This window comes from Pezoporus occidentalis, unplaced genomic scaffold (assembly GCF_034315485.1).
Source record: "Pezoporus occidentalis ecotype Australia unplaced genomic scaffold, CSIRO_AGI_Poc_V1 ctg18, whole genome shotgun sequence".
Classification (NCBI taxonomy): Eukaryota; Metazoa; Chordata; class Aves; order Psittaciformes; family Psittacidae; genus Pezoporus; species Pezoporus occidentalis.
The window spans coordinates 5,720,224-5,741,698 of NW_026913640.1; the positions used below are offsets into that span (position 1 = coordinate 5,720,224).

Consider the following 21,475-nt stretch of genomic DNA (forward strand, 5'->3'; position numbering starts at 1 on the left):
GTTTTCTTTACCTCCGGGGCTTTATCCAATGCTACTCTACTAAGCAGAACCCTAAAGAGAAGAAAGGCTGCTCTCCTTAAGTCCAGGGTAATGATTTTGCTGTGCACCTCTTCACTGCTCTAAGGGTCTTGAACTCCACTGTTTTCATGATCAGCCTTGAGCTTCATGTCCCCACCAGCTCTCCTCCTTGCTGGCGAGAACAAGGTCCAGCATAGCACCTCTCCTTGTTGACTCCGCTGTCACTTGGAAGTGTTGTAGAGAGATGTCACACTTAACTGCTGTGTGATGGAGTGTGCAGAATTCTTATGAAGAACCCTTTATTGTAGAGCAAAATGCAGTTTTATCAAGAAGTATAACCAATGTATGAACTGATCCAATTTAAAAATGTTGTAAATGGTAGTAATAAGTAGTTCTAGATAATGAAGAAGGAACTATGGCGTATATCTTTTTTCTATCAATAGAGCACAAGGGAAATGGTGTATGTTAAAGGAGAGCCCATGTGTGTCTGGGCAAAGGAAAGAACCCAGTAGCTGCAGAAAGGCAAAGCAGGGGTTTTGGATCAGATTGCCTGGCATGGTATAGTGCTGTCAGATATTATTCAGCACAGTGGGGAAAAAGTAGCAACAAGCGTTGTGTTGGTATATTCTTTGCCATGGCAGTGATTCTGAAGTGTGCTATAGACTGTGCTTCTGACCCCAAATCCCTGAGATGGCACTGCCATCGTGTGTTCCCATGACCACCTCCAAAGAGGTTGCACAGGCCCAGTGGAAGGTATGAGGATGCTGGCATTGTGCATTCCTGATGATTGGCTGGTTAGAAAACAATCAGGAATAAGCGCAGTTTATTACTGGGTTCAAGTCAGTGTTCCTATATCTTGACACTTTATTGATTATTGCAGTTGTACTCATTGTGTAGATTTTCTTTGTATGCACTTTTTGCTTGAATCTGAGCTGTCCTCTACAGAGAACCCTCTCAATGCAGTGTCAGTTTCAAAATTTTGGCCTGAAAGGCTGAAGAATACTAGTGATGGAAGATTTTAAGCTCTTACCTTCCCTGTGCCTTGCTTTGCTCTTCAGATGAGTGCTAATCCTTCTTTCTGAGTGCACACATAGGAAAAAGAAAGCTGGTGCAGCAGAGGTTTTTGGCAGAACAGAAGCAAATGGAAATTCAAGCAAAGCTAACGGAGGTAAAATGTCACTGCCTTGTGTACCAAAACCAGTTTGTGGAAAGTGGTTTTCAGTGGTTGCTATATTGTGCTTGGATAAACTGTCATGTTCTGCCACAGGAATGTTGTGTTTGCTTTGAAAGGACCAACCCATGGGTTTTTTTTTCTTGACACAAGGCAACTTTTCAGAGTCTAGGTGTGTTGTGATTTTTCTGGCTATCAGGTTTTGGTTGGCATTGCTGAACAAAGTCTTCATAGCAAAAGGAAGCTTGGCTGGCAGCAGTGAGCCTTTTTTGTTGATGCATTTTACTTTGTCATAACGTGAATGTGCTTTTGTCTGTGGACCTTCTACTATTCCTTAGATTAAATGAGCTGTGTCAGCAAGATACCCTTATGGCAGTAGATGAGAGCCTATGTTGGGGTTTTCTGTGGGGGCAATGATGTCATTCAGATCATTCCTGTAACTGACATTGTTACCTGCTACACCAGCGAAAACAACAAGAAAACTCACAACCTCCACAAGGCCCTTAAGCTAACCACATTTTGATTTCAGCAGAGTCGGTTCTCACACTGCCTTCTTGTCAGTCTGTGCAGAACAGTACATTCAAAGTCCATGTTATGGCTGGGTAGCCTACATATAGAGCAAGTCACTTCAGGGAAGACACTGGAGATGTTAATATCTGTATGTGCCTCATGGATAATGCAGTGAATTTCTGTAGTAGATGATATTTTTTAATATGGACCATATGAATTTGCTTCTACACCTCCTGGAGGTTAAAAGTCATCAAAGAAAAAAACAGCCATTGCCACTTCATGTGGAGGAGGATGCCTTATTTTTACTTCTAAGTTCATGCATTTATTTACCAATAGCCCACCCTTCCTTGTGTTCTTGACTCTCTTTATTAGATCTGCCCTATGTCATCATTTTCTCCTATATATATTTTTTTAACAATTTTACAATTTCTTTGTAACCAAACTGGAAGACCTGTAAGTGGAAGTTGATCACATTACATCACAAGACCACATAGATGATAATGTGTTGTATAAACTTTCCGGTCATGTTCAGAGAGTTTGCTATAAATCCCTGTGTGATGGTACAGCTGTAACTGTACCTTTGGTACAGTGTGTATGCAGCATAGCTATCTTCAAAACCCCTGCTGTTCCCTGGGGCTGTTTTGACTGTTAATTGAAGTAACTTGTTTTTTAAACTTGAAAAAAATCTTTTTCAGTCAAGCTTTCTCCAGAGCAAGCTGGTGAGGATTTCCTTCTGTCTGGCCTCTTTTTCCTGTCATTATGTCTTTTGGCAGTAGAGGAGTTTTCTCAGTGCTTTATTGTTACTGACAGAAGCTAATGAAGACTCATGCAGTGAATTAGTAAAATAGTTCCATGTCTGTGCTACATCTTGCATTTATGTTAATTAAAATTAGTACAAGTCAATTCCTGGACTGTTTTTACAAGTAATTCATTGCAGGTGTCATTGCTGCTTCTAATGAAGATTGAGGTTTTAAAAATCACAGGGTTTCCTGCCTTATACTAAACCAGTATAAAATGCTATTTGTTCAGTATTGAATGCCTTCAGAGTTCAGGTTCGCTTAACTATTTTAATCCCTTTTAAATGTTAAGGTAAAGATAATCCCACCCAGGTTATATTAAGCTAAAAATATAGATGTGTTTGTGTACTCATGGATCTGTCATTCATTTAATCTGAATGTCTTCAAAAGATGTTAGATCTTGCATTACAAAATGTACACTGAGAATTCAGTGACAAGCACCACATGTGTTTGTTTCCACTCATCAGTAAAAAAAGGTATCTTTCTACTTTGCCTGGCAAAATAACCACTCTTCATTCTTGTTATCTGGGGGATCACTCAGCATATCTGTTCAGCACTGATACTTTTCTGTTCTATAGCTTCTGATACATGCCTGTCTGTAGCTGGAAGTGACATGAACTGAATTTGGTTTCACTGCATGTACAGCAGCAAATATACCTGTCGTGGTGTATTTATACAGTGTGGGCATATGCTGCATAAATTATACCTGCAGTTTTAGTTGTGTGGAGGGTTTTTTTCAGACTTTGAAATTCATTTTGACTGATGGCTGCTGACTTATCTATTGACTGTAGCTCTCCTACTTTCTGCAGGGAAAATATCTTTCCAGTGAAGCAAAAGTGAAGGTGATTCAGTGATGGTAAAAAGGAGAATGAGCAGCACAGCTTGTCTCTGCGCTTGACCTGAGCTGTCTTGCCATGTAAGCAGAGAAACAGAATCTGTGGGAAAATTAACACCGAAGTGAGCAGTAATGCAGAATTTGGGGTTACTGGAGTGTGAAATGAAACTGTTACAGTTCTTTCTTCTTTAGTAAGGGATGTATGCTGTCAACTAGCAAAATGCTGTAGAAGTGTAATGCTTTCTAAGTCATATTTTGAAAAGCTGGAAAAGCTGTGGAGGCAGGAAATGTTCAGAACTAAGTGTCACGCTGTTGTGAAGCGAAAGATACTTGATGATGAACTTTTGGGCATAGCTTGACGTGTTACCTCCTGCAGATGATCAGAACCATACGGATTTCACAACAGGTGTCGTTTGTCTCTAAGTAAGTCTCAAGTTTGGGGAAGGCAACTTACTTCTCACAGTAATGTCAACATTGTGCTGGGATTTTTATTTCTCTTTGCCTTGAAGGGTCAAAGAGGAAAGATTTCTGTTTTAGCTGCAGTACTGACTGAGGATAAAGAAGATAGTTTGTTCTGAAGTGTTGCTATAAGTGAGGCCACGCATGCCTGAAAACAAGCTAAGCAGGTGAAGTTAAAATGCAGGAGGGAAGGGACTTCACTAGAATTTGCCCACACATGTTAGGAGCAGTTGCTATCCCATATGTGCTGTGTTTCAGGTGATGTCCTACTTAGCCACCCCTGCAGCTTGACCATACAGTTCAATGTGCAGTGGTGACTCTGTGGGGTCCTTTGGGGGCATGAGAGTCCTTCCGCTTGCTTCTGCTCCAGAGGAAGTGATTGAATTCACCACGGTTACAGCAAAGCATCCTTTAGGGATTTCTTTGCCAGGGCTCAGTTGCTGCTGGTACAAATCTGGTTAGCATTCTGCTTATCATTGAACTTATTTTACATATTTTATATATATAAAATCAATTTCTGTATATAAATGAAAGCAGTATAAAAAGGAGAAAAACCAAACCCTGAAACCCAGTACTTTCAGCAGTTTTTCTCTTTTCTTTCTTTTCAGATCTTAACTTAGAAATCCTTCCAAATTTAGCTCTAACATTAAACATTTTTTTATGGAAGACTGAAGTTGAAATAGAGTAGGTAAAGACATAAAAATCTGGTACAATATGTTTTTACTAAATTATTGTTCAATTCTGTAGTTTGTGCTTTTACTTCTTAGTTATAGAGTAACTTTATTCTTGTGCTGTCAGCAGTTTTAGCAGTGAAGAGCTTCAGTAATGTGTTGTTCTTTAAATGGAAGATGCTTACAGATTTATTTATTATGAATATTGATAATAGAAAATGTCATGAACAATTTATGGGTTTTATTTGGGGGATTTTCACATAAACCGCCAAAACAAAAGTTTGGAAAACAGTAAATCAATGATGGGAAAATAATAACATTTATAAGACAGGAAGAGTTATTTTCTTAATTTTCCATCTGCTCAGTAGGTGCATATAGAAAAACAGACACTGGATTGATTGCTGCTGTCATGGTAAATTTTTTCTGTAGTCCAGAGATTCAGTTCTGTCCTTATTTAATAAAAAACTTACTCAGTTTTCTGACTGAAAATTAGCCTCCTTCTGAAATTTGAAATGAAATGGAAGCAATCAAAAAAGATGGAATAACCAATCATTTAATCAGATATTAAACCTGTATTTAAATATATTTAAATAATTATTATTTATAAAATTGCATTTAAATAGAGTATTTTTTCCAATAAAGAGCATTCTCAGTCTTAACATGAATTGGAGAGGATTAGGATTTAATAAAGTGAATTACCATTTTCTGTTTGAGGGGGAAAAAATGTTTTCCCCCAAGGTTTTGCTTTTAAAACTGTCATCGTTCTTCCCACATGTTCTCAAATACATTCTGCATTGTTTTAAAACAACTCTAATCTTTAATGCAATTATCTGTAAACTTCCTTTGTTTACTGAGGGATTTTTTTCAGATTATCAAATCATTTTATATACAAATCCTCCTTTTCTTGGTGCATACTGTAAGTCTCCATTACATGCCTGAGGCAGTGCCCCAAATGAAGCCGACTGACATCAATTATTGATGATTATTCTCTGCACGCTGGAAAGAGAAACTGAGTCTCTGGCCTTGATTCGTGGTTTGTTTCAAACAGAGGGTAATGAGAGTAGATGCAGGGAGACACCGGAGTGTGTGCATTGATTCTCAGCATAAGCATGGACAAGTTACTTAAGAGTATATGGGATAGGGAAGAGAAAATAATTGGAGGTGAAGTTCTCATGGGGTTTTGAAGAACTTGGTCAATGTTTTCCTGGTATCCATACACCAGTATGAGAGAAGCTATTTTCTCTCACCTTGTCAGTGATATTTCATTATACTGGGGCATGGAATAGCACTTAACAGGGGAGAAGAGCCCTTCCATCCCAATTCCCCATTCCACCTAAGTGCAGCCTGATAGGATTTGCTCTGACTCCATCAGACTTCACAAGCTAAAATTGTACTCCATAGTTCTCATGTGCCAGTAACTTCCAGTGAGGTATTTTAAGTGTGAAATCAGGCAGCCTAACATTGAAAATATGCTTGTGCCTCCCTCATGCTGCTCCCTTCTGTGCCCGTCCTTTGCATGGGACTGGGCTGCTGGGAAGAAAACCTGAACAGAAACCAGTAACTGGTTTACAGAACAGGTTCAGGAGGGGTGGAGAAAACTGACAGGAGGTGGGTAAGCTCTGAAGTGGCATTTCTTACTTTTTTTTAAAATGAGCTTGCAGTCTGAATCGTTATGTTTTACCATGGCTACATGTACTTTTTCACGTTGTCTTTTTTATTTAAAAATGCGTTATTTATGCAACAGTTGGCAGCAACTGTATCTTTAGTAAAACTCTTACTGCTTATGGAGTTTTAAAAGGAGCTGGCAATACTGCCTGAGCTAGGAGACAGCTTAGAGGAAACTTCATTATCCCATGAAAGAAAAGTAGCCTGTTTGTTTTTTTTTCTGAAGGAAAAAGTGATCAGTGTGAGGTGTCCCTGCTCATGGCAGGAGGGTTGGAGCTAGGTGATCTTAAGGCCCTTTCCAACCCTAACTATTCTGTGATTCTATGATCAGTGAGGATTTGGGTCCAGCCAGGTTTCCCCTACCACAAGTTCTTTCCAATGCAGGCAGCCTCTTGCAGGTCCACTGGATTTCCCTGTAAAGCTTTCACTCTTGGGTGTTGTTTTGGCAAGCTGTCTTAAGTCTTTCTGAAGAACAGACAAAAGAAGGGAAATACAGATTTTCTTAAAACCCAGTGTGGAATTTCTTGGGACAGAACAAGCTCTGCAGGAACATGAGGATTTCTCATGTTTGAAACTATCAGAATCTTGTAGGGGAGAAGGTCAGGTGTGAATACAGGAGCCTGATGTTTTGCCATTGGGGCTGTCCCTCCATCCTCTGAATGCAGGAGTTCAAATGCCAGATGTCATGAGGGAAGTAAGAAGTAAGCAAAAGAGGATGCATCTTCGAAGGACGAATCAGTGTGGTGAGAGCTTCCCTTGCTGGCAAAAGCCTGAGTAAGCAGGTGTGGCTGGCAGCATGCCCCGAAGGTTAATGCAGTCGGTCACCAAGCCTGAGGGGGAGGCGAAGCCCTCTGTCTGCTGGGGTTCTCAAGAAGGATGCTCTGAAAAAGCTTCTGTCTGCTGCCTCTCATTTCACCTTGATCTGTGGGAGAAATGAATGGTAGCTAGGACAGAGACATCAAAAGGCTAAAAATAAAATAAAATCAATATATATAATATCATGGCATTTAGAACTGTGTTGTTTCCTTTGGTGGGCTCCAAGCAGCCCAGGACCAGTGTTTCATTTCTTCTGCAGCTCAGTGTCCACAGAAACTTCCATGCGCCCTCCCGTCCGCCCAAGCTGCCCGCTGCACTAGCTGAGGTTTTATGGTGCCTCTGAGGCTATTCCTGGATGTCAAGTCGATATGGGAGAAATACTGCCAAATTTTTTTAATGCTAATGCAGGAGAGGTCTAGCTGAACACAGACAGTGATATTGTTAATTTTCCAGGCTGTTGCTATCTTACTCTCAGCTGTCCCTAGGCATCCTCACCATTTTATGTTTCCTCTCTAATGGCATGAGCCAGGATGTTGTAGTATCAAAAATCAAATGTACCAGAAAATATAGTAAATATAAATATAATAAATTAGAGTCGGGCTGGCAGAGTAATTGAAGAATAAAATGAATTTTAAACACCACCAGACTGCGTTATGAACTGATTGCTATGCACAAAATGCACCAGAGGAGTGTGACTTCGTGTAGATTTACTATTGATGTAGCATTTCCTAGATTGCTACTGGTAATAAAGAAATGAAAAGAGGTTGAACTTTTGCGTTAGTACCGCAGCATAATATTGCAGCGAAGGAGAAGTACTGTTCTAGTTACACTGCAGAGTAATTCAGGAAGAAAAATTTTCTCAGTGCTTTACTTATTTATTTATTTAAGAGCTTTACATGTATTTAGCAATTCCAGAGTTTATAAAGCCACAAAGTGAATGCAGCCTTTGGCACAGAAAGAGCTAAATTTGTCCTCAACTCCTAATGTAATTCTTCCTCTCAATTCAGAAAATTGAATTTAAGGACATTTGGTGTCCTTAAGGAATTCTAAGGTGGTTTGACAGGTTGGTTTTACGGCAGATAGTCTGCATATTTTGTTTGAATAATATTCTTGTATTTATTATTTCAGTAAACCCACATAACACACATACATAAGACTTGTAAAAATAACTCTCTAGTTGTGATACTAGTGGACATATTGGGAGATGGCATAGGAAGTTCTGGTCTTGTGAGCCAGAAGTTACCTTGGCTGAGCCCTGAAAGCTGAGCATCCGTGTTCTCCTGGTCTGTTGAAATGCGAAATGAGATAGTGCTGGTGAAAGCCTTCCTGATGGTTGCTCTTAAAAACAGAAGCTATGGTGTCGTGGTTTAAACCCAGTCAGGTAACTCGTTCACTCACTTCCCCCCCCTTCTTTCCGTCCCCCTACTCCCAGAGGGATGGAGAGGAGAATCGAAAAGAATGCAACTCCCACGGGCTGAGATAAGAACAGTGTAGTAACTAAGGTATAACACAGATCACTACTGCTACCACCAATAATAACAGTGATAAAGGAAATAGCAAGGGAAGAGAATACAACACCTCACCACCAGCTGACTGATAACTCGCCCCCCCAGCCCGACCAAGCACCAACCGATACCTCCTCCAACCCTGCAGTCTCCCAGCCCTTCCGGCTAACTCTCCGTTACATCCCGGGCATGACGTGCTCTGGTATGGAATACCTCTTTGGTCAGTTTGGGTCAGGTGTCCTGTCTCTGCTTCCTCCTGGCTTCCCCTCCTCCCTGACAGACCATGAGGCTCACAAAGTCCTTGGCCAAACCAAAACTTCATTGTTATCAGCTCTGTTCCTGAGCCGAAAGTCAAAACACAGCACTTCACCACCTACCAAGAAGGAGAAAAATGACTGCTACTGCTGAGCCCAGGACATACGGAAAAGCCTGTGAAACAGAAAGAGGCAGTAGCAGGTAGTTGCTAAAAGATAATAAATGTTGTTTGAGCTGCTTCATTGAAGAATCTGAGCAGGCTTTGTGAAAACGGGTCTTATGCAGAGGTGTTGGTATTGAGGTTGTCTTGCTGCTGATATGCAGAGAAACCTGAAAAACACTTTTGGCCATACTTTATTTTTTATTCATCCTAATTTTGAGAATGCAAGGGAAATTTTTTAAGGAAGAGATTTTTTGAGGCAATAATCCAAGCTCAAGGCAAGACTTCCACTCTGAAATTATGTTGTGTGGTGAAATGCCAGTGAATAGAAGGGGCTGTTCAATGGTAGAAATCAAATATAAGTCTTCTTTGGTGGCAGGGAGGGGAGAAGGGCAAATCCCTGATATTACTGCACTGAAAGAATCTAATTTTGTAGTGATAAGCAGTATGATTTTTTAAAGTGAGTCCTTTTAAGTTTAAAGTTTCGTTTAAACACGAAATGATATTATTTTCATTATTCTTGTAACATTGAAATAAGGCTTTCTACCAGGAATAGTAATGAAATACATTTGATTTTTAAACTAATTTTATAAAATAATGAAAAAACATAGCTCTTGTGAGTTAAATACTGGACTATATGCAGTAAGATTTAGGATTATTAAACTAATTCAAAGTGCTGTTAAATCCCTTGATTTAGATTATTTCACTGTGTCACTGTCTAATGGAAGCAGAAATTAATCTAGAAGATATAACAATCTACTTGCACCCCCAGTGTAATATTTAAAATTAATTGTTTTTCTGTATGTATTTTGATCACTTAATCACGTATCTCCTTGCATGCATCCTGCATCTCCATAGAAGTAGGTTTAGGTAGCACTGGGAGGCAGGAGGGAGGATATCTATGCCTGCCTCCCCAGGCTGCCTGGAGAGACAGTCAGGGCCAGTTTCATCAACAAGCCACAGGCTACCATGGCTCTGGCTCTTTGAACTTGTGTAGCAGAAAACTTGGGAGGATGGTGTTGTAAAGCAAAAAATAAAGTGCCCACTGAAGTGAAAAATTTAAGAGCTCTCCTGAAAAACTGTAGAGCTACCAAGGGTTCCCTGTTCCTTTTCCCCGTCTGCATCCCAGGTGACTTTTGGTGAGTTTCACAAACACCATTGAGAGCTTTCCCCAGCAGGACAGGACACTTAGACAAATACTTGTATGATTAAGCCTTCCCCTAGCTGTGGTTAGTCTCTTTTCAAATGCTTGTTTCCTAGTTAACCTAGCCCATGAAATCTGTGTACTATGGGCATGCTCTTAGCTACAGGTAAGACCATTCAGGAAACTTTGAATGCAGTTATTGCGAAGGAATATCATGTGTAAATTGAGTTCTTTCGATGCAGTGTGGAACATCATGTTCTGTCATAATATACTAGTGGCATGGAAAAAGCGAGTGTTTCTGATAAAGTTTATTGCAATAGTAAATGTTAGAAACAAGTCAGCAGTATTGAGCAGTCCAGATTGTTTTGGAAGCTGCAGGCAGTTGAATGATATATTGCAATTTAAGCAATATATTTTCTGTAATATTTAAAAGCAGAAAATCTAAGTAATTTTCACAGTGTGAATGCATCCTGAAAACATGAAGCAGTCATCATGATTGACCATTGGAAAACAGCTCTGTGTTCAGTCACACAGTAACATGCCTAAGACTCCTTTAAGGATGGATACCTAAAGGGGTATTGAAAAGGAACACAAAGGTGCTGTTGTTTGGGTATAGGGCACAGGTGGTACTGGGGACCTGCCAATTTCTGATGTGAATGCTCTGAAAGAGTTAACACATGAAAGCTCAAAGACTTAAAAAAAGAATTGCAAAAATTGTTAGAGGCTGCTTTGTGGTATTTATACAAGAAGCCTTCTTTCCTCATCTAATTGCTAAATAAACCATAATGCATAAAAGTAATGGGAACTTTCATCAGTTTAAAGACATGTTTGCATATCTGGTGGTATCACTGACAGGCAGCTAATACAGCTAGGTAGGCCTGGTAGTGCTAGAGATTGAGTAAATATAAACACTTAAGGATGGGAAGCGCTAAGAACAGTAAACGTGACTAGCTAAAACCAATAAGTAAAGATATCACTGTCAGATGCAAAATTGCAGAAATGTGTATTTAATGTGAACACCCAAAGTAATTGACTCAGCTAGATACGTTGTACAGTGATGCTGTTGGGATCAGCACTTAATGCTGCAACTTAAGGAACACTTTTCCTGTAGTAGGTGGGCAGGGAGTCAGTGCTGTGTAAATCATTGATGTCATCCCACGGCTGCTAATACAGGGGATTTGTGAGACCAGAGATCCTGAGACCAATATGTGAGGCAGACATATCCATCCTCACCTTCCACTGCTGCTGTGGTCGCAGACCACTGAGGTTCTTTTTGTGTTATGTTGTTGAGTCCTGTAAGGAAAGCCTGTTAGTCTGTCAGTCTTCTTTCTGGTGGAGACTGCTATGCTTGAGGATTCTCTTCAGTCTGTTATTTTTAATTATGTATGCCCCAGAGCAGGTATAAATGAATGCTACTAGTGTGTCCTTTAGATGGGGAGATGGGCAGCTCATAAATTCAGATGTTGCTCTGTTTCATGTTCAGTCAAATAGACTTTGATGGGTGTAATGTAGCAGCACAAAGGCATTTTGAGTTTTGTGAATGCAGGAAGGAATATTAATTCAGTTCAACTTTATTCCTGAAAAGCCCAGTGAAAAAAAAATAAGAGTTTATCACATATGTTGTTACGTTGTTTTCCTACTTTAGTAAGAGCTGATTCTCTTCAGCTTTAATACAGGATGTAGTAGCTGAAAGGAAGATTTTCCTTTCAGGAAGCTGAAAAGAAAAAGGTGAGAAACTGCAAAGTGAGTTTGTAAGATCATCAACAGAAGTATTTCCTGGGGCTTACATAGGATCCCTTTGGATGAAAGGGGGAGAACTACAGGTACAAGCTAAGTCCCTGCATGAGGTAATTGTTTGAAGTGGCATACCAATAAAATTGCTTTTTTTTTTCCTCCCACCTCTTCCATGGTGGGTGGGTATGGAAGAGGGTATGGAAAAAGCCCATCAAAAATGTTCGTAAAGGTTAAGACCTTTATAGTTGTCAGTGACTTTGAGGTTCTTAGGTAAAGGCATCAAATAAGTGGAGTACACACGGTATAGTTATATTATACCGTGGGTACTATGTCATTCTGTCGCACCTCACAAACTTAAAAATGTCATGAATTCAAGATGTGTTTCCTTGTATTTATGCAATTGCTCAGCTAAATGAACAGGACATTTTCAATTGCAAGGTGCCATTACATTTGTGTGTTCTTGTCATTTATGAAGTCAGTGGGTGGTTAATTAAATTGCTCCTTTGGACTCTTCTGAAGGATATGTATTAATTACATTTTAGTGGTGGTATGCATATTTCTCAACTTTTTAACGAGGGTAAAAGTTGCTTACCTCTTCCTTCAGAAATACATGTTGGTTTTGTTTTGTTTTTCTTGAGGTTATATAATATTTTATGGTGGGTTTTTCTTTCTTTCCAATAAAACATCATTATTTAACTGCTCCTTGCAACATGTGGCATCATTATTTGAAATCAGAACTTAAAATCTTAATTTTCCTGCTGCAAAGCACTGCTAAACCTACTAAATCTGTGCGTCAAATCCTATGTTGATAGAGTGAATAGATTCTTCATTCAGGAGGAGAATAGGCTTCCTTCAGCAATTTGGCCTTTTAAAGACGTGGCTCCTGAATCTCACTGCCTTCATCAGTAGTGAGACCAGTGCTGGTGTTCGGGAGTGAGGAGGGAACCTTGCAGCAGCAGGGCTGGGCAGCAGCTTTGCTCTTACCCCCTTTGCAGTGTGGCATTTCACCACACCGTTTCACAGTACTGCCAAGATCCTCATGTTAAAATGTTGGTATCTTAGCAAATGCCATTTCCAGCTATGACTTAATGACACTTGTGTGCCAAAGGAATGTGTAGTATCGATGTGTTGACAGAGGAATGCTGTACCAGGATTGGTTTGTATTGGTTCTCTAGCTGAAATGGTGTATTAGATGCAAATGCTCAAACCCAAAGAAAGCACCCCAAGCCTAGTGTAAATATCCTCAACATCGTAATTTTAGTGCCATTGGAAATATCTCTAGCAGAGGTCAAAAGTTTCCATAGCTCTCTCTAGGCCTTTGAAATACCATCACAGGTTTCATCTCATGGGAAGGAGCAGAATGGGCCTTTCTTCTGACTGGACAATTTATTTAACTGGTCTGTTGTCCTCACCAGGGGTGATGTTTCATCTAGGCCATGCAGCTGTCCTGTGAACCAGACATCAGTCCTCTTCATTAGACTGTTTATCCAAGCCCGTTTGTTTAAGGCCAAGAGAAGAGCAGTCAGGAAAAATAGTTTTGGTACCTTTTCGGATGTGTAATTTACTTTGCAATCATGTTTTCTCAAGTGGAGGGTGATATAAAGACTGCCCTGAAGTCTTCTGAAGCATCCACCGAGACCTCAGCCTGAACCCTTTGCTGCTGGGGCGTATGTGTCTACTACTGATTTATGGTCTTGTTTGTAGGTTTAGGTTTTCCTTTCATCCACTTCATGGGACTAAGTAAGTGAAGGGAGAGGATGGTGTCTTGAAAGATATAGTGGTTATCACATTTAGCTGCCCATAGACTCTCCTGCATGACATTTGCTTTATAATGCAGTATAATGGAAAAATAATACTTAAGTATTCAATTTGAAGTGGAGTTACTGAATTCCAATATACTGGAGGATAGTGGCTTGTAGTTTGAGTCTGCAAACATGCAGTGTACCTAGTACTCAGAATGCCAGGAAGCTAGTTAATTTAAAAGAAATCCAGAATACTGGTTGTTTGGTTGTTGGTTTTTTTTAAACTACTTTTTTAAGTGACACAAGCAGAGTAATTTCAGGATGTAAAACTGACTTTCAGCACTGAATACCCCTCTAGATACTGAATTATAAAGCTATATAAAACCTGAGAGTTTTACAGAAAGTATGTGCAGTTTCAACATTTCTTTTATATTTTTTTAAAGCAGAATTTTCTTAAATAGGGGAGGGGAGGAAAGAAAAATAATGTTTTTTAATGCAATTGTGGGTTGTTTTTTCTTGAAAACACATTGCTTTGCATAATATTCACAGCACATGGAGAGCATGACAGAGACTGTGTGTTGTAAAAACACCGTGTATGTGGAGTTATTGTAAGTATTTCTGTGTGTGATACCCACACATGCTTGGCGGGTGTGCTTACAAAACTGTGATGTGCTTGATGTAGTAGCACCGTTTCATTATGCATTCATGAGAGATTTGTGGCGACATGTTAGCCTGCGGTTAATTTTAGTGTTAGGTTTAGGATTTGAAAAGCACACAGTGTAAGAGAGTGCCTGCTGATCTTTTACGCTGGCTCCAGCTCCAGTTAGTATTTACTGAGCTGCAGTTATTAGGGCTTTGCTCTCATTTGTGCGAGGTTAGGTGATTAGGTGAATTTACTGCTGTAAGTAAATCAAACCCCAAGAGCTGCTTAGTGGTTATTTGAGGGGCCTGTCCTGTTTTAATTACCCACTGGTGAATTAATCTGTGTATGCTGGCATGCTGACAGCCTTTTTCCTTGAAGTTCCTCGTTGCCATGTGATATCCCCTCTTCCCAGAACAACAGTATATTCTTCTTTTCCTGTGTGTTGGGCAGGTAAGCTGTGCTCCCTTCTCACTTCTGTGGGATGGAACAGTAAGAAATACAGACTAGAAAGGTGATGAAGGGAAGGGGCTGTTGTGCTCTGTGCTGCAGGTTTTGTAATACATCCTCAGAGCCAGCTGCTGAGGAATCATACCTGGGTGTTTCCGGGGCTCCGCTTTGCTTTTTAAAGGCGCTGCTCTTCACAGGCTGGGTGCAGAGTGTTTAATTGCAGGCTAGACCCTGTGACAGGAATTACAAACCAGAAACGATGGGAATGCTTTTGATACGGCTCATTTCAAATACGTAGGCTATTCTAACCTGAAGTGTAAAGTGAGTCTCTCTTGAATTAGCTGCTTTGTGTTTTTTTTTAAAGATACATATATATATACACATATATATGTGTGTGTGTGTGTATATATATATATATTCATTTCTCTTTCCAGGTTTTTTCCTAAATTGTACAGTTCTCTGATATGTTGTATTTAACAGGTTGATGCTTTGCAAAATGTTGTGGTCAGGAATCTTAAATTTCACTTGCATGAGTACAAAGGCTTTTTCTGGTGATCTGCATGTATGCATATGAATTTTTAAAGGTTAAGATTTTAGCTCTGCTCAGTTGTAAAATTTAACTTTAAAAGCACATTTCATGATCTACATGAGATTTCTGACATCCATCAGAAGGTGAGAAAGAAGGTGAAGTGAAATGAAACATTTTTGCTGATACAAGCAGAGGTCAGTATATTCTGGCTGATATTAAACCAACATCCTCCTTTCTCTTGGCTATCTGTATTTTATAAATGCATGAGATGTGTATCGAGAGGATGGCTGGGAAATAAGCTCTTAAATGTGAAAGCTCTTTGGTCTCCTAGGATACGTATGTAGTAATAGCTGTACAGTTATCCATAAGGTTTTCCAGTAGGCATCCTAGAAACCCTGGTAAACTTCCAGGTAGCCTTTATAACCACCTTGCAAAAAAAGGCTTCTCATTTTGTTGAGCATTGTGCAGGGCATGCAACTTTACGTAAAACAAGTCCTTTGGTTCAAACTACTTTAAAAGCAAAAAGGGATGATTATACTTCTGAAAAACAGGATGAAAAGCAGAATATCAGTTGTGCATTTGTTTCTTCTTTTTACTAAATCATTTGCTTTCAGGATTTCTTGGTAGAAAAATAGAAGTTAAGAGCTGTAGAGTGTAGGTATTTCGAAACAAGTGTACTTAAAGTTTTCAAGTGGAAATGTGAAATGTTTTCCCAGAAAAATATTTCCTATTTTGCTGTTTTTGCAGGCTTTGGGGAGGGGAAGGAGGGAGAGAGAAAAATGGGAGAGCAAAATGAGGCATTAGGTCTGTGTGTTAGGAGGGGTTTTAAGTGACGGTTTGAAATTGTTGGTAAGGGTTCAGTGGTTTTGTTTGTGTATTTTCTTACCCTGAGCATGCTATGTACCAGTGTTTACAATAATTGTTTGGGACAGGGTTTTATAGCTAGTTCATTGCACGCTTTGACCCCCTATTTGCAGCTAAAATAGGAATCTCTGAGCCAAAGCATCCCCTCGGGCACAGTCACAAGTCTGAAGGGAGTCTGGAGGGCACAGGAGAATGTGGGTCTCCAGCCAGCCGGAGCCCCAGCAGACCTGCTGTTCTGAAATCAAGCATCCAAAAAAATCCATCTTGTATTGCATGTGGGGAAGGCTGCAGTGATTTGTTTTCATTTACTTAGTAAAAAAAAAAAAAACAACCACAAAGACTCATTGTAAACCCTTTTAGCTTTATATTTACTTCAATTTAGTAGTAGGTATTGGCTGAAGCTAAAGCAACACAACATGCTTTAGCAAGAAAATAAGTGTCAGTTCAGAAACTAACCTTGATGAAACTTTATGTTCAGTTAAACTGGTCTGTATGGACAAGCAGTGAGTGACAGTTCATATATTTCCACTTCTGACATTTATAAAGGGACATGTATGGAAATGGCTCTTTTTTGCCAAAGTGTGCTATATTACTGCAGTAGCTTCCTAGTGTAACTTCTTGGTTCTTTTAAAGGTTTCACCTTTTCTATCTTAAAATTGTTCAGCTAGGATGGCCTTTTCAGGACTCTTTCCTTTTCCCTGTATGTTTCCTTTACATTCACTCAATATATGGAAGAAGATTAGTTGCTTGGGATTGTATTGTTTCTGTGTTCTCATCCCATCTGACTGATAATAAGAGACAGTGTTGCTCAAAGTCTGCTGCTTTTAAAGTAAGATGTCTCCTTTGAATGAAAATCTCATCATGCTGTTGACCACACTCCTAGTTTTCGGATTGCACGCAGAAGGGACAGGATGAAAGCTTTTAATTACCCTGTTTGCCCACCTGTTGCAGGTGAATTTCTGACTAATTCCTTGAATCCCTGTTGCTGCTGATGGGAGCAGAGAAGCTTCAAAGTATGTGATTTCCAATACTCCATCTGCTATATGCTAGTGCCATTGTATTAAGCTAACCTGCCCTAATCAACACAACTGCCATTACTGTTTCTTCTGTGTGAAGGGTAGGCAGGGGTCTACAGCAGCACTTGGGGTCCCATCATCTTAGTGCATAGCACTGCTCCCCTTTCATGAAAAAGAGATAAATCCCATGGGAACGTGAATCTTTATCTCAGAGACAGCATGATCTGTTGGGTTTGTTTATATGGCTTCCAGTGCAGTAGCAGTATTGTCTGCGATGGTTTCTGGCTCTTGGACAACATAACAATTAAAAAAAAACAACAACTTTATAAACTTTAAAAAAAGTTTCATCTGAGTGTCTGGCATAAAACATGTGAAAGTGTTTAGCATGGGTTAGGTTACAAAAGTATGGAAATAAGCAAGAGTTTGAATTTTTTATGTCTGTGTACCTAACCTAACTTGTTCAGAAGTGCTTGGTTTGGGAAAATGAGCATTGTGGTTAGGGAGTGCAAAGAAGATGGGTACTCTGACGGCTGAATCATCTGTCTCTTAGAGAACTTTATCCAAAAGCACTGCTAATGAAGTAATGCCCTTCAAAGCAAGACTGGTATTTTCAGTGCTAGCTCATAAGGGTTGACTACATAGAATAAATGAGGAAGTTAAAATTGTATCATCCCCCACAAAATCTCACATGCAAAATTTCGGCATGCTGAGAAGAGATTGGACAGGGAGGAGGAGGAGAAGGTTGGCTCCTTCCCAATGTAGTATGCTTCTGTCAGCCTCTATTGCTGGAACCATTTTGACCGCGGATACAGAAAAGTGGTGCCTGAAGTTAGGAATCTGACCATCCTACCTGGTGGGGCTTTTCAGATCATCTCTCCTTTCCCACTGTCTTCCCAAAATGTGGTGAACCAGAATTCCCTACTGATGTGAGTAAATGTCTTCTGTATCTTGCAAATTCATGATGAAGTATCTGAGAACTGAAATGCATTTTTCTTTCTTAATGCTAGATCTTTGTTTTCCTAACAGCTCTGTTTTTGTTTGCTAGGTGAGCTTACCAGTTAGAGCCTGGATGGTTCCCCATCCCAGCAAACTCATCCTGACCCATCTCCCTGTTTGGTTGTAGGAGAAGTAGCCTTCTCTGAGCACTTAACCCTCTTGTACTTTTACTGGCCAATTTTATTCTAGTTTATTTCTTTATAACTATATTAATATATCTGTTATAGATAATTTCTGCATATGGCTACCAGTTTGGTGTTTCACATACTTGCATGTCTTTAGTATTTTTTTTATTCCTTTGGCATTATTTTAATTTGTACTACTCCCTTTGAAGGATCTTCCATTTGTCTGCCTTTGTTTAGGAATCTTGTTTTTTTTTAAACAAAGAGAACAAGACTACCAAGGAAAGCAGCCAGAAATGCTGTAACAGCAGTTCAGCACTCACTCCTCCACATTATTCATTCTGCAAGGGAGAGGTAGAAGATTGCTTCTTAATATTTAGCTCCTATCACTCATTTGAGAATACATACCAGGACCTGTTGACCTACTGTGTGTTACTATGCATCTTTGCTAACATTTTCACTTGAATCTTAAAGGACTGTTTTTCAACAGTTCTCCTACTGAAGTACTTTCTTCATGAGAGCACTAACAAGATTCAGGGCACATGCTGCAGCAGCCAAACTTTGCAGCTCAGGCAGATAAATAACTGCCTGGTAAAAGCCTTCCTATCAAATAGGTGCTCAAATTCTACTTTTTAAATATATATATGTGTGTATGTATATATGTATTTAACATGAACTCATAAACAGCCGCAAATACAGGGGATAGAGAAATGTGTTAGAAGTGTGGGAGTTTTTTGTTGGCTTTTTTTTTTTTATTCAACAGACATCGTCTCTTTTCTTGGTGGCTGTGGAATTACAAGGGTTGAACTGGAGAATATATAATTCCTAAAGCTGGACTAAAAGCAAATGCAGTGCTGTCTCTTTCCATATTCTTTGTCTCTGTCAAATCTGTCCAACCAGACTTGACTTTACATAGTCAATGTCCACTTCCCTTTCTGAATCCTGTCTGGAGGCCCCAGGTCAAGTACTAGTCTACTGTGTATGTAAAAACCTGTTTACATACAAAATATTTAAATGTTTTTTATTTAAGATAATATTTGTATATTTAAGACTGCAGCTTCTAGATCTAGCATGTTCTTGTTATGTAAATTCTGATGATGTGTGAAGTTATTTACTTTCAGGATCTGTGAAGAGTACATCTGATGTACAGTACATGTACATACAGAGAATGTAAGCAGAAGGTCTTAAAGGTTTTACCTTCTGACAAGCATCCTACAAAATATTATGGGGGTATTTTGTATGTGTATGAAAGAGCATGAGGACTGATTGCACTCTGCCTTTTCTGTGTGCTCAAAGCTCAGTCATGCAGCAGGCTGTGAAAATAACCTTTTTACAAACATCAGAAAGAAAGGTCTCACTGGAAGTTAGGTGGAAATTAAGCTAGGTACAGCAGCAAAAAGAAATATCTTCAGCAGAGTTAACAGAGAGAGGAACAGCCATTACCCTGAAGCATTACAAGTGAAAGAACTTGTGGAGTTAATTCAAGTGACAGCTAGCGGGTGGCATCCTAACATCATTCCCAGGCACAGGTAGGGACTACTCAAGAATGGCAGTGCTTTCATGACAAGTCACCTTCCTGCCTAGGGATGGCTTGAGCCAGCACAGCTTTCTCTGCTCCCTGATTGCCCTGGGCTGCAGACCAAGCAGGGTAGTTGTGCAGGTGGACCAGTCACTGCATGCGGTACCTCTGCTCACGAGCAGGTAACGTCTCCTGGATAATTTTGTCTGCATGTAGGTAGTTAAACACTTTTGACTGGGGGCCTGAAGGGTTTTATTTTCCTTTTTGGAGAGTCCCCATGCAGTGGCATTAGTTTTCTTCCATTAGGAAGAAAATAAGCAGTCTTTAGGCAGAACACACCAGTTTAGGGGGTTGCCTTAGCTCTTCAAGTGATGCTCCTGAGCTGCTGTCATGCTGTTTGACCTTTGGTTGATGCTGGAGGCTGAAGCTGCAAACCTTCTGTCTAGACCATCCTCTACATCATTTCAGCTGTGCTGTCAGGTTTCTTCTTCTGGCCATGGGTTCCTCACAACTGATGGGCACTTGCTTCAATGGAGGACTCTGCTTTCCTGCGGAACAAGGACAGCATGTGTCTTACCATTTATCTGAGTCATCTCTAATGTGTGTCATCTTTGCTTCATCTTGCACAGATCTTAGAAATCCTTGTTTTGAGAGAGGTTGTCCATTTTGTTAGCTTGGTAGGGGGTAGCTTCATTTTTTTCATTATATTTTTGAGCTAAAGAACTGCCTAATAACACCATAGTTTACCTTTCAAAATAGCTTTCCACCATAACTTGGGTTGTGGTTAATGGGGAAAACCAGCTGTAACACGTTAGGCAAGGTAGCGCATGCCTGAAGGAAGAGAAGGGGCTGGTGTTTCTCCCTGAAAAGTTAGTCCTGTGATTTAACTACCTAGAAAGTGCTTTCATCCTTCTTTCCACCCCTCCACCCCCAGTTTCTCTCTGTCATCAAAGCCATTTTGTGATTAATCCAAGTGTTGTCTCCCTGAATTTTCTCCATGTACACCTGTAGCGATGGGGGCTGGTGATACAGAAGAGCATAAAAAGGGAACATAGCTCACCGCTTCCTTATTTTCTTTGCATTGCTTCAGCTCCTTAAAATTTGAATTAATCAAATGAAATTCTCTTTGTGCATATCCAGGAATGAGCTACGTTTAATCTAGTTAAGTGTTTTCTGTTCAGCCACAAAAGTCCCCATTTCATGGCAAAGTGTGCAGGGGAGGGCTTTCCAGAAGGTTTAGCATCTTGATGGACAGCTTTCTGCTGCCTTCATCTCTCCGAACAGAAAGGGTGGCACATATGGCAAGGGCTGGTGGACAGATTGCACTGCAGAAAATAACCATGGTGGATACGCAAATGTTTTACTCTTTCTTGCCTTTCTCCTCTGCTCCATCAGTGAGAAGAAAGCGTCACTAATTGCCTCCTTATGTGGATTTTTGGCTTTTGGGGTAGTGTTTTTTGCTCTCTCTGGATATAAAACCCCACCTGTTACAGCAGCAGGAATGAGGTATGGCTTTTGTCACTCTCTTTGCGCTAGGAAAGAGATTTATCTTTGGCTCTACTGATAGGTAAGTGTGGGTTATTTTCACTTACATTTCATTTTGCTGTTCTATATATTTTTTTTCACTGCTGCAAAAATCCCAAAATGGGTTTAGGAGCTTGAAGGAGGTTTCATGCAGATATTTTTATATATGCTCAGGCCTCAAAGTTGCAAACCTGCTTGGTTGTTGGGAGACCTGGGATCATCTTGTCGTCTCATGTTTGGGGGGGGTCCTGTGGTGGGGTGGCTTCTGACACCGAGAAACAGGGCCTTCTCTTTCCACTTAGAAGAAAATCGAATGTACCTGCAGAAAATCAG

At 40.0% G+C, this 21,475-nt stretch overlaps 1 protein-coding gene across 3 annotated transcripts in view; it reads left to right on the forward strand.

Moving 5' to 3' along the window:
* The window catches only part of LNX2 (ligand of numb-protein X 2), a 55,007-nt gene that overhangs the window by 4,248 nt on the left and 29,284 nt on the right, over positions 1-21,475 (forward strand). Inside the window, exon 1 of one of the 3 annotated variants that reach the window (XM_062615121.1) lies at positions 2,973-3,754. The exons of 1 other annotated variant lie outside the window; for it this stretch is intronic. The gene's annotated coding sequence lies outside the window, so the exon portion shown is untranslated. Of the gene's footprint in view, positions 1-2,972; positions 3,755-17,740; positions 17,908-21,475 lie in introns of those variants that run through there. One more of the 3 variants, XM_062615123.1, reaches the window with a different exon arrangement.